This window comes from Wasmannia auropunctata, unplaced genomic scaffold, assembly GCF_000956235.1.
Source record: "Wasmannia auropunctata unplaced genomic scaffold, wasmannia.A_1.0 LD336074.1, whole genome shotgun sequence".
NCBI lineage: Eukaryota > Metazoa > Arthropoda > Insecta > Hymenoptera > Formicidae > Wasmannia > Wasmannia auropunctata.
The window spans coordinates 1,636,944-1,649,974 of record NW_012026816.1 but is presented as its reverse complement, the minus strand read 5'-3'; the positions used below and the strand labels follow the sequence as shown (position 1 = coordinate 1,649,974).

The 13,031-nt window shown below is 40.3% G+C and overlaps 1 protein-coding gene and 1 long non-coding RNA gene across 6 annotated transcripts in view; one reads left to right on the top strand and one right to left on the bottom strand.

Annotated features, from left to right (window-relative positions):
• LOC105449598 (lachesin-like) overlaps positions 1 to 13,031 on the top strand; it is a 198,577-nt gene that overhangs the window by 117,921 nt on the left and 67,625 nt on the right. Inside the window, exon 1 of one of the 4 annotated variants that reach the window (XM_011688878.1) lies at positions 6,981 to 7,052. The exons of the other annotated variants lie outside the window; for them this stretch is intronic. The gene's annotated coding sequence lies outside the window, so the exon portion shown is untranslated. Of the gene's footprint in view, positions 1 to 6,980; positions 7,053 to 13,031 lie in introns of those variants that run through there. 4 annotated transcript variants of the gene reach the window in all.
• Positions 9,768 to 11,394, bottom strand: LOC105449596. Of its 2 annotated transcripts, none has more exons than XR_974359.1 (2): positions 10,769 to 11,394; positions 9,768 to 10,602 (listed from the first exon to the last, which is right to left on the bottom strand). It is a non-coding gene; the product is annotated as an uncharacterized LOC105449596 (long non-coding RNA). The 2 variants fall into 2 exon arrangements; XR_974358.1 differs by having other exon boundaries at positions 9,768 to 10,549; positions 10,769 to 11,393.

Sequence of the window (13,031 nt, the reverse complement as noted above, 5' to 3'; positions counted from 1 at the left end):
ACGAGCGGCGTTACTCACCGATACGCGCAATTACCGATCCTCTCTTTCCCTTTTTCTCGATTGTGCGCCCGGATTTTGAAGCGCTCGTTCCAGAGAAGTTCGCGATGGCTGGTCGCGTCGTGCTCGCTCGCTTTCATACGCCGATCGTTTCTTGTTTAATAATAAGCCGATAGCTCTCGTTCAGAGATTACCGTCGGGCGAATCGCCCAGCGACGGGAATATCGAATCTGCCGTCGTATAGTTATACTCGCTCGAGTGCAGTTAGCTTCCAGCGAACTGATTAAAATCGGAAAATTTTACAGTTGTTAGGAAGTAATTTTATCACGAGTTAATATATTTCCGATTGAAAGTTGATTTTCGGGTTTGATTAAACATTGGAACATGTTTGTGAATTTCTCACTCTGCAAAATGAGAGTTTAAAATGCTGGCGAGCTCGCGTATGGTCGTTCGATTAACGACATATACCTAATAACGCCGTGCAATAAAATTACGCGGGCACTGCAATTGAGATTCTATCTCACATATTTTATCGGTGGTGCGGAAGAAAGTCTATGATATTAAAAACGGATCTTTTTGAGAACTCAAGTCTTAAAGAGAAATTACTTACGAAGCAGTTCTGCTCGCGCCCGGAAGCTTAATCGCGAGTCGCGTCCTACATCATCCAGTAACCAACACCGCCAACTAATCATGTGCCGCCTCATTCTGTCTGTCGAAATAACCGACAGAAGGATTCCTATTTGCGCCGGCGCCGGCCGGTCAAGCGGTGGGTCGAACTTGCGGATATCGGTTCCCGTCTTCCCCGTGACAGTGGTATTACAGATGCCAGTTTATTCGGCCAAATAAACGCGTACCAATCCACGCAGCACCCCCATACCTATGTACGTACGCGGTATCACCACCGCGCCGCCGTTTGCATACACCGGATTATTATTGGAATACGTCCAGAGCGCATTGGAAGGCGCTCGCTATCACGATCCCGCCGTCATGTGACGGACACTGCCGACTGTCACTTTGAAGCGTGACAACGGCCTGACACCGATGGCTCAGATCTCTCATGATCGAATTAAAGTTCAGTCAGAGCGACCCGTAATTTCCGATAAATCTCGATTCGTCGACCTGCTCATTGCGATAACTCGAGTCTTTTCTCTAGCTCTGTAGATCTTTCGTATATTAAAAAAGAATTCAGGAAAGTAACTGTTTTTGTAAACAAATATTAATTAGTTTTAATTGCCTAGATAATTATTGATTTCATACATATACACTAGTTATTAATTGCATCATTAAATTTCGAGAATGCATATTTTACTTTCGTTGAACTCTGAGACAATAACGAATTTCCTGTGACGCAAATGTGCAATTAGACACCGGAGTCGCCTCGCGGAGTGCTGAGAGGGCAAAGTTCTCGACAATAATGCAAAATCGCGAAAGTTGCTGACGAGTAACTGGGAGCACGTTCGAGCATTTCTACGGAAAGCCGATGAACCGTTCCCACCGGTTTATGTGTTTTTGTTATTCGCCCGTCGGATTAAAGAGTGGTGCTCGTCCTGGAAAAGTTTCAGCCGACAATGTTTCAGCCGGCGATGATTCGAGTTTGTCTTAACTTTCCTACGACTAGAATCTTCGATCTCCTCTACTTGAAAATCTCGAAAAGCTTCACGATTCGAGATTCTTCTTCGAAAGTTCGTTTCATACATCTACTTTTAGGTCGCAAAACCGAAGACTTTCAACGTCGAGCACAAGCTAGCGACTCTATTTGCGGATACAAAACGATTCGATAATCGCTAATGGAATCAAATTCGCTGCTAATAGCTAGCAAATTGGACCATTCTGGAGAAAAATATCGTATTAAAATTAATAATCTACTTTTGTTAGAAATTAAAATGTCTATTGTGAAGCACGTTCTCTGATAAAATGCATTTTTGCTGAATATAACGTGAATTTGAACGATCAATAATCTTCTGTAAGTCCCGCGAATCGTTGTAGAAAGGTGGTCGTGAGAAAGAGAAATCGAATTCATTCCTTTTGTTCTCGCTGCAACGAGATCGGCGTCGAATAACCGACTGCGGCGTCGCTTACGGATTTGAGATGCTCACGAGGAACGAAGTGCCGTGAAATATTCGCGGATCTTTTTATCGCGACACGTCGTGAGGAATCACGCCGCGCCGGTAAAATCGCGCCGTTGCTCCACTTCCGTTGGAGTTATGTCGTGCTTCGATTAAGATCGTTACGTGCTCTCCTTCGGCATTGGCGTCGGCGTCGCCGGCGTTGTCGGTGTCCCCGCGCGCGCGAGACCCGTGGAGAGAGAAGAGATTTTTATAGGACTTGGAGGCAAGTGTCGGATAATATACGGGAATATGAATGTCGCGCCATGAGCATTTTTCTGGCGTAACGTTATATGCACTCCGACGGTATCCGCCGTTCACCGTGTACGCTCACGTAGGGATTGTATTTCTTCCCCGGGGTGCTGCGCGTACCCTCCGCGCACACACACACACACATATACACGTGCGGTCTGAGGTCGAGAAACTACAGACGCCACTTTTCAGGAAGCGGACACTTCCGACCGACCCGCCGCGAAATCGACCGAGAATTATATGTACGTCGCGGATTATAATACGATGCAAGAGATGACTATAAATAATGGGGCCTATAAATAATAACTTTCTTGTAATTTCAAGCACGTCATATTTTTCGATCGCAACAGTCGCATACGTGGATAAATCACTGCTACACGAGAGGAATTAATTTAATGGGAATTGATCGTAGCTTTTAGCTTCAATTAGTCTGTAGGAAATAGAAAAATACATATAATTGACCTTTCAATCTTTCCGAAGATTTACTTTCGTAGAGAATTTGATTTATATATTTTCTACTTATTTTTGTGCGAGAAATCATCTCTTTCGTGGATAGGTATATAATATTGTCATATTTTCAAATAATTGGTATATAATATTATAACTTAATATAACTTTTTATAAAGAAATAGCGTAACCTGTTTGCGACCTGTGCAAACTCGTTATTGGGAATTAAGACATAATTCTTATTTGCTGGATTATCAGATTACCGAGGAAAATATTTCATTATCGGAGAATTTCCGTATTCTGTATATACATTATCAAAATAGTACAGAGCGAGCAGAAGCGATCTTTGTGCGTTCTTTGTTAAGGATTTTCCAGGCAGGCGGAAAGGAGGTATCTTTGAATATACAGTTGTGGCGTATGTTTGGGGACATTCGCTGCGGGACGTCGCGGCGGACCTATTGCGGGAAATCGAATTTATCGTGCTTTGTTTGTTCCTTTTACGTAAGCCGTGCGGTTGCTTTTAAGACGCCGTACACGGTATTGCCGCGCTTTTCCAGAAATACTTGGGCGCCACCGCGAATCAGATTTGTTCGACGGTGCACGGTCGTGGGAGGAAATTTCTCGTTTTTTCTTTTTACTGCGAGGACACTGGGAATTCCTCTCTTGTGTATTACTTAGGCTCCGGCTCCGCGGGATCGGAGCGTAGCCGCGAAGACGGTGTCGTGAAACGACGCTGCGATTCCACAGTGCGATAATTTATATGAATGTCGAAGAGAAACCGGGAAGTAACGGTGAAATAAAACAGAACAAAATAGAATTGGAATTAGATGGGAATAAAAGGGAATAGAATTTCCTGCAGTTTCCCGACACACGCGCGCGCGTACTATTTGTCGATCGCGTCTGTTCCCTTCTTTTTTCCACTTCTGGAAACGAGACATAAATCGCACTAACGTGAATGCGTCGAGGTCTGTTGTTAAATTTAATTACGAAGCTCAAATATCTCGTGCGCGCTTTTCGAGGTGTTTACGACGTTTACAAAAACATTTGGAGAGATTGTATGTGTATCCGGTCTCTATGGAGCGTTTTCTTTGTATTGTTAAAAACTAAAGTAAAAACAATGGCTATTGTTTCAGCATCAATACTACATTGTTAATTAAAATTGTGTAGGTTGCAGTTTTAATATAATTCTAATACGTTTTTCAAAAAATTAAATTTCATGTCGTAGATAAGGAGATTCTCTTATTTAATTCTTATTTAATTCAAGTAAGTTGGACAAATATTTCATTTAAAGCTTATTTAAATATTTAATATTAAATATTAATAATAATAAAAAAATGAAGAGGATGAATCTTCTATGAAAAAAATTTTGTTAAAAATACGTTTAAATCAATTACAGCTTTGGTAATTTAAAGGAAGCGATTTCTGAGAGCTATCCTGTAGACTTTAATGATAAATTGAGCGTGTTGTCACGCATTATTAATTACTGCATTATCGTTGCAATAATCGGGTGTCCCATAAAATCGAAACGGTCTTTAGCGGAGCCTGGAAAATGGCCGCTTTAGTACAATACATTCTGCATTCATCTCGAACGGGGCGCAATTATTGAGCGCATTAGCATTCCGTTTATTCTTCAGGAATGGATATTGGCGTAAATGTGAGGGCTATAGATAGGTATACGAGTAATCGTTTTTTGTATTTCAGTTCAGATAGTTATTAACCATTCTGTCGCTTCCGTAATACTTATTTTAGCAAAGTAGAAAATTATATTTAATAGAAAAAGGAAAAATGAATATCTATGATTTTCATTTTTTTTTCTTTTTGTTTCGAAAGAAGACAGCTTTCGTACTTTACTGCATGAAGACACGTAAAATCATGTCGATGAGTATTAAGGAAATATCGGGGAGTATCAAGGAAACGTATGTGTCGTAAGTTGGACGTGACGTTGCAAATATCCTACGGTATAATTTGCGCATTAACGATTGGTATGCAGTAAGCAACGTTGCAATGGTGCAACACGGATAATTAATTGTCACCGAACTGGTGGACGCTTTGTAGTTACGGTGGCGGCTAATTTAACTAATATAAAATTTCGAACATTACTGAATCTAATTCCACTGTAACCAGAGACATTCACAAAGAGCACGTACCATATTCAATTAACAACTTTTGCCATGCGACTCAAGTTTACCAATCGCGATCAAAAATTTCGATTTTAACGTAATAGTTTTGTTGCGCAAACGTATCGAAAAATAATTGTGATACCAATATAGTAGATAATATTTTATAATACAAATAATAATATTTTATTTAGGAAATATTTATATAGGTTATACATGAAATATTTATATACGTTATACATGAACATATAATATATTTTCCACAAAAAAATATATTTTTTTGGTTAAACACTTATACACGTACACTTATACACTTACTTAATTACTTAATTAAGTAATTACTATCTTGACCGTCGGGGCAAAATGTGGTCGGGAATAAAAAACGCCGGCAATTAAAGCAATCCAAAATTTTAATAAGCAAAGTAATTTGCATCTGTGCATATTAAAATAAACATTTCCGTCCACCTTGCAAAATTCTGCTGCTAAAACTGAAAGGGCGGGAACGACGATACGATAAAGAATCACTGCGATGCTACGTATATTCATAAAAAATTTCACGAGCCCTCGTGAAAATTTCCTCATTAAAGCCCTATCTTAAGGACGACGTCGTGAAGATTCCCTAATTTGCCTGCAAGTGCGAACGCGACGGATACATTTGAGGCGGCGGCGCGGCGTTATCACCATGCGGCTCGTAACTGCAGCAGCGTACTTTTTTACGCTCCGGATCGCGGGTGGATCGAGGAAATGAAACCGCCCCTCGTCCACCGTGAAAATGATGAAAAACGGGGCCGAAATTGGCTTCCCGAAGTCTTCGGCGTCTTCCTCTTTTCTCGTCTTCAACCGTGACCGGTCGTATCTCTTGGGTTCCGCGGCCAAGTCCGTCTGTGTGCGTTTCTCAGCACTCCGAAAGTGTATATCGTGCGCGCGCGCGTGTGTGTTTCGTGTGTTGTGTGAGTGGGGGATTTTTTGTTCCTCCGGGGGATTATCTGATATCAAAGGGGACGTGTACCTCGGGGACGTAGCCCACATACGGCGCCGGTCGTCGAACAAATAATAATAAACTCCGGAAGAGGCTTTGCTGGAGGATACACGGACGTCGTCCTGTCGTCGACAGCGTCGGTTCTTCCACTTTCTTCGAGGCTGCTCTTTCTCTTCTTTCCGTTTACGGCTCTTCTTCCCACCCATTCGCCATATTCCGTCCACGACTGATTCTGTCCCGTGATAGGATGGACCTGCATACGACATCATAAGATGCTATCGTGTAGATTAATCGAAGACAATCGTGATAACGGTATAGCTGCATGATTCTCAATTCTATCTTCGAGCGATCTCTTCTATTGAAAGTCACTTTCACAATATGTTTTTATAATATGTGTATTTATAGAAAAAATTATGTGCCTCACATTTTATGTCAGAAATCAGAGAATTTTTTGAAGTCCTATTTTTTCTTTCTATTTTTGCAATATCAGAGACGTCAAAAATATTTTATTATTTCTTAGACGTTATTATTCGCATATGTTTTGCATGTTTACAATATCTTAAATACAGGAACGCGCGAGACAGTAAAATTCACATCGAATGATAGAAATACATGCCCTACATGTTGGTCAGACATCGCTTCTGCGACCAGGATTTTTTTTTTAGAAATTCGCCGCGCGAATCATGAATATAAATTCGGCCGCGTCGGTCGTAAACCTCGATCTCGAAATTCGATAGTGTTCGATCGATCACCGCGGGCCGATTTGCTTCGCGTGTAAAACCCGAGGCCGCTTATCGGATCAACGGGCGCGTCAATTGTCGAGCTTTCCGATCTCGCGCTTCGGACGCTCGTCTTCTGGGATCCACGGCGCGTTCACGGTGGTGGCGGAGTAAACTACGCCATTTCGCGGACCTCGGTAACCGCAGCTAGCCGAGGGAATTGGCCCAAAAGTCTGTATCTCGTCGAAAGTTCGACAGCTAGTTGGAGGAAGTCAATCCGCCGCTCTAACGAGACCATCAAAGTCATCGAACCGCTCACGGCTTTCTCCCTGGCCTGCAGTTCAGATTAGAGGAAGAGTTGCGGTAAGAGGGTCCAAGCTGCCCGTGGATATAACATCCCCGTACACTACAAACACGCCTATACATATACATATACGTACGTATTGCACCGAGAGAAAATATAGTTGGAATAACCATAATTTATAATTGAATTTCGGGGACAACTATAAAATTATAATTAATTTAACCAAATAAATATATTATAGCTGCTTTAACAATGCATTATGATTGGATATTATAATTTTTTTGTTTACTTATTTTTTAGTTATTATTACAATATAAATAGTAAACAAATGTTAAGAAAATAGTTATACTTACTATAATTGCAGTTGCATTTACTACATAAAAATATTTATTTGTCTCATATCTTGATATTTTATTATATTTAATATTTGAAATTATTATAATTTATAGTAAAATTTTGTCATATTTTATAGGACTATACATATAAGGTTATTATTATTAACATAATAATAATAATAACTATAAAAATAGAGCTCCTAACCATAATTTTTACCATACAATTATAGTCACAAATACAAAATATTTTTCTCTCAGCGTGTATGAGCACTTAATCTTTTGTCGATTTATCTGCCGTTCATAAATTATACCCATTCTCGTGAGGCATCGTGTTTCCAAACTAAAACCTAAGCACTAAAAAATGAAAATATCCAATAAATAAAGAATCATTTAATAATTATTTTTATTAATAATTAGGCTGCAGAAAATTATAATTACGCGATAGAAATTATTATTTTACTTTACTAAAAATGCGTGTAAGGATAAATTGTTCTTGGACGGAATGTAAAGATTTAGTCAGGATCCGTAAAGAGGTGTGTAACAAGAAATTTTCACCTCTCTTTTAAAATAAAACGAATAATGTTATGATATAGAGCTTTTAGTAACTAAAATCGCAATCTCCTCTGCGTATACCTACCTGCATAATCTGTCATCCGTGCAGATCCTCGTTTTCTCTATAATCCTGCCGCACGTTCGTTCTACCTTTCGCGTGGATAGTTCCCCGTATATAATGATCAATAGTATAGGTTGGCTCTAACTTGGGGATTATTGTAGAAATCGTAGTTCTAGCGGTATTAGATCCCGCGCTTTGCTGCAGCCCTTACGTAATGGCGATTTAATTAGGATCTACGCAAAGTTCGGGAGAGAATTTTTCGTTTTTTACATGAACTCCTTCCCTAGCAGCTCAGAATCGGAAAAAGAATTGGACAATCTCACTCACTTTTTCTCTCCGCGAATAGAGTTGCGTAATCGCTCGTGCTAAAAAAATCTGCGATAAAACGGAAAATCTTTTCTTTATCATTCCGCTATGCAAGACACTTTGTCTTTGATACGCGAGACTAAAGGAGCTTGATTACACGTTTCCGGAAGAGAAGTTTCCGTATTCCGTATTTTTAAGTTTTGCTATTTGCAAAAGGCAACAATTTAGATTCCCTAAGTGTTGCATGTACTTTATGGGCGCCACTTTCGCTTTGCACTGAATCCCTCAGATATGCAGTCAGAATTGTTAAAACTTCTCAGCCGTCGAGTTTTATTTTATTAGGAGCGGCGTCCCGCGATGCTTTCGCGCTCCCGCTCCCGGCGCGAGCTGCAGTTTCCTTTCGTATCTTTTATGTGCGAATGTTTCGCAACATGCACGTGCGTCTCCGTGAAAAAATAATACGGGATCTTGCGGAGTGTCTATGCAGCTGCGAACAGTAGCGCGTGTAGGACATAACGGTAATGGCTTTGGAGTGTCGCGGTTCCGAGACACGGTTGCAACACACGCGGCCCGTAACGCAGACACCAGTGAGACATCGTTATGGCACTCGCATACATATACAGATACGTATGCAATCCTCGAGAGTGAGAGCAAATTCAGCAACGTGCACGCCGGATCGAAGTGAAATCCTCTAAAACGACCGAAGTACTCGTCCGGGTTCAAATGATGTAATTACATTCTGAACGAGCCGAAATTTGTCCGTTTCCGACACAAAGAGCCGCGGAAAGCTTCAATTTTGGAGATATATATTACATACGCAAATATTTCTATTACGAAAAGCGAATGTTTTCGCGCGATATTTCCGCACATTATTTGATATTAATTAAAAAGAGATACACGTGAAATGTATATCGAATATTCTTTGTGCTCGGTATCAATATGTAAAATCAAGATTAGCCGTGCGAATTTTATGGAATAATGGAATGATAATTTAATTGTAATAATATTTTAATTATGATAATATTTTGAAGCTATTAAATTTGAATTAATAAAACTTATATATAAAAATATTATAAAATTTTAAGCTACAATATAAAAATATTATTGCTTATATAAAAATTAATAATGCGTACCTACATCCATTACACGCGAGCTGTCTAGCTGAGCAAAGTTCGGATACCTGTTCGTTGTGAAAAACCAAACAATCCAAATATTTTGCATTTCTGCCCGGCTGCGCAGATTTTCATGTAGTATTATGTTTCAACAGCATTCCCTTGCTCTCCTCGTGTCTAGAAAGGAAGGAGCCGAGCGCATCGCGGCACAGCCCGATAGAACGGATTTCGATAGCGTATTTTTTTGTAATGCCGCCCAGTAGCAAACGCATCTGTCATCAACAACACACAGGATGGTATCATTCGGTTTTCGTGCGTTTCTCTCCAATAGATGCATTTATTTCCGCTTTCTATCGGAAACTAAATATAACAGATGCGGATTCCGTTCTTCCTCCGGAACTCGGATAAAAGCGTTGGTATAATTCCGCAGTAAAATCAAGCTACTGATAAACAAAACGTTCCAGATTAAAGAATGCAGTAAAACCAGAATAAAGAGATTTTATTTTTAGGAAAGAGGTAAAGACAGGAAAGAGAATGGGCGGGGCTCTCATGGAAAAACAAACTCTTAAATTTATAATATTAGACGTGGATATTAAAAGTATGCATCATATTGTGCAAACTGTTATCCCATCGTTTCGAGCTTTGTTCCAGACTTGTTTCAGTCGCAATGTTAGTTACGAAAAGAAATCTGATTAATACTTTTATACAATTTCTCTTATGTAGGATGATTGATTACCAAAATACTCATAATTCGAGATTGTCTAATTATCTCTGTCTTTTCTTCTCGTCGATCTATACTTCTCATTAATTTTCGATATGAAAAAGCGGCCCCATTGTGTGCCCGACAATGAAGCGTTTTGCAAGCGCTCCTCGTTAGACTATCGGCGTTTCCGGCACGCGCGATGAGATAACAGGCAATTTCGCTCAAGGAACAATCAATGCAACGGCGAGAGATATCGGCCTGTGATCCTCCACCGTTATTATACCGCGCGACGCGCCAGTTCGCCGGGGCTGAAGTTCGTCAAACCGTACTCCGGCAAGTACTGCAGCGAAATCCTCTAAGATATTTCGAAGGGAGTGCGACTTCCTGTCGCGCCTGATCCTCATTCTACGAGCGAATTTTTCGCGCGAGAGCTCTCGGGTTGCGGGAATCACCGTCGCATATCTCCGCGACAGGATGTTCGTTAGAGGGATTTCTCTCTCCTACCATCTGGCTACTCGATTTTAGAATATTCTTCTTGGCGCAATTTTTTTCCAGGTTCTCTTCACGGAGCACGATTCAATAAGTTCGACGTAAATAAAAATTATCAGTAAATCTGTACATATTATATCATGAAAAAAATTATTGTAAAAATAATCTAAAAATGCTGTGAAACTAATGCAAAATATATCGTAATCGTTTTTAACCTATGAAAAAAAGTTTATACAAAATGTGTCATTTGACGTCCAAGGATCGTAAAAATAAATTAATTGGATTATTACTTGCGAAAAGTTGAATTTGCGGACGAGCAAAATTTTATTATATTTTTTTTAAACATTATCCACGGATATAGTGTTACGATGGTCTCTCACACGATTCTCTTATCGCAGCTGACTGTTCGAGAATGTCTCGGATATTGTCTCATTATCGGCCTTGATTAATGGTCTCTCGCGCCGCGCATACTTCCCCCGTGGCGATTATAAGACAGTTTTAAGGACTTCGCTCGGAGGGTTCAAATACGGAGACGAAGATTTAATCTGTCGAACTGAACTTGTCAAAGGACAAGCTCTGGCGGGACCAGGGAGATAGGATTGGATCGATAAACTCGAAGGGGGAATGATAACACGGACTGCCGTCTCTCATTAAGCGATCCTCGCCGGTGATAATGAAGTAGACACGGCGGACGACGAGCGAAGAGTTCATAAAGAATGACCTATCCATCGGCGACGCCCTTTAATAATGATACTTTAATTAATCACTTTAATTTTCCTAATTATTAGTAACGACGGTGAACGACGCAACTGTCGTCCGGATCTTAAAACTTGGTCTCGGTACTCCGTTTCGTTGTAGCCTTGTCGGGTCCGCTCCCGCCGATGCGATTCAAACACAATAAAAAAGATAAAAATAATTATAAAGAAACGTATCGAAACAAACGCCGTCGCGTTTATAGCATCGAGTCTCTGCAAATATTTTATATAAAATATGAAAGTAATTTATCGAAATATTTTTCATGGAATTTTCACACGAAATTTGATTTATTACGAGGCCTTTGCAAATTAGATAATATGTTTTATATCGTAACCAATATTCGATTTCGATCGAACTTCAGACAATCATTCTATTCGACACGTTCTACGGAATCAGGAATCGCTCCGCGCGAGATTCCTCTCTTGCAGCGAGAGCATTAATGCAGATTAGATGCGTGAACTCTTCCGAAATTCCGCCGCGCACTCGACGCGGTCCGAATGAAAAATCCACCCGAGAGACAGTCACAATCTTTTCCGTCATCAGGATCTTCCTTCAGCGCGCGTTGAATCGAGATCCGGTTTCAAATTCGCTCAGACGTCTCAAGCTGCGACCGGTCGATGGATTTATTTGAGAGGATCGGCGCTTCCTGCCGCCTCATCAGCGGTTCCGCGCGCCTGGAATCTTGCGATCCCTCTTGCTCCGAGATCTCCCCATTCACCGATCGCACACGCAGCTGTCGTGACTGTGCGAAGTTACAGCGTCATTCTTATTTGCCCGGAATCGCGACGGACAGCCGCGAAGTTCGAACACGGTCGGCGAGCTCGACGTGGCGGAGTGTTGCATCCCGGAAGTTAGATACGCGAAAGACGACTGATGCTGGGACCAGCTGGGGACATTTCCGGCCCAAACGGGATGTACTTTGCTGCCAGCCGGTCAGTTTCCACCCGAGGTGGCTCCGATGATGATGGTCGACTTGGACAGGAAATTAGGACGGCGAAGCGAGTCGCAAAATCAGCGATTAAGGATATTTTACTATACTAGGAACAATTAGGTCAAACTTTACGAGTGACTGATGTAACATTCGTGCGTTTAACTTCGTAATGCTCGCTTCGAAAGAAGATCGCAATTGAACATTTTTGAAAAATCGCATATAAAAATATAAAACTCTGCTCCATCCAAAAATTCCAGTCTGGAAACTATGCTTGAGAAGCTCCATGGAGAAACAATAGGCGTTAACTAGATTTACGTAAAAAGTATCAATATTTAATATCGACGGTAAAATATCAAACAAAATCTGAAGCGTTTAATATCCTTCCGTTTCCATTAAGTGTGCAGAATCCTATTAGTATAACGGCATTTCTTTGTAATCACCAGAACGAGAGCTTTACTTTAACGAAGTTTGATCGAAAATCAATACCCGGCGTAACGAAATTCCTATAATAAAATCAAGTTAGAGATATCCGACGAGATTTGTCATAATAAAATCTTAACGCAAATTGGAATTGGCACAAATAATCCGTATACAGTTAAACATACAGCAAGAAAAAATTGTTTTTAAATTGATCTAACTTACACTTTGTAACTCAGGTCATTTTGTATTGAAAAATTATAGAAAAGAATGCCATCTGTGCTCGCGGTATTTAAATTCGACATCATATATATAATTACAAGTTAATTAGGAAATATAAATACAAATATACTCATGCTGCGTAGAAATCATATTTAATCTTAAATGTAGTTGGAAGATTTTTACCTAAAACATGCAACATTGAATATTTATTTTTAAAATGCGGAGAA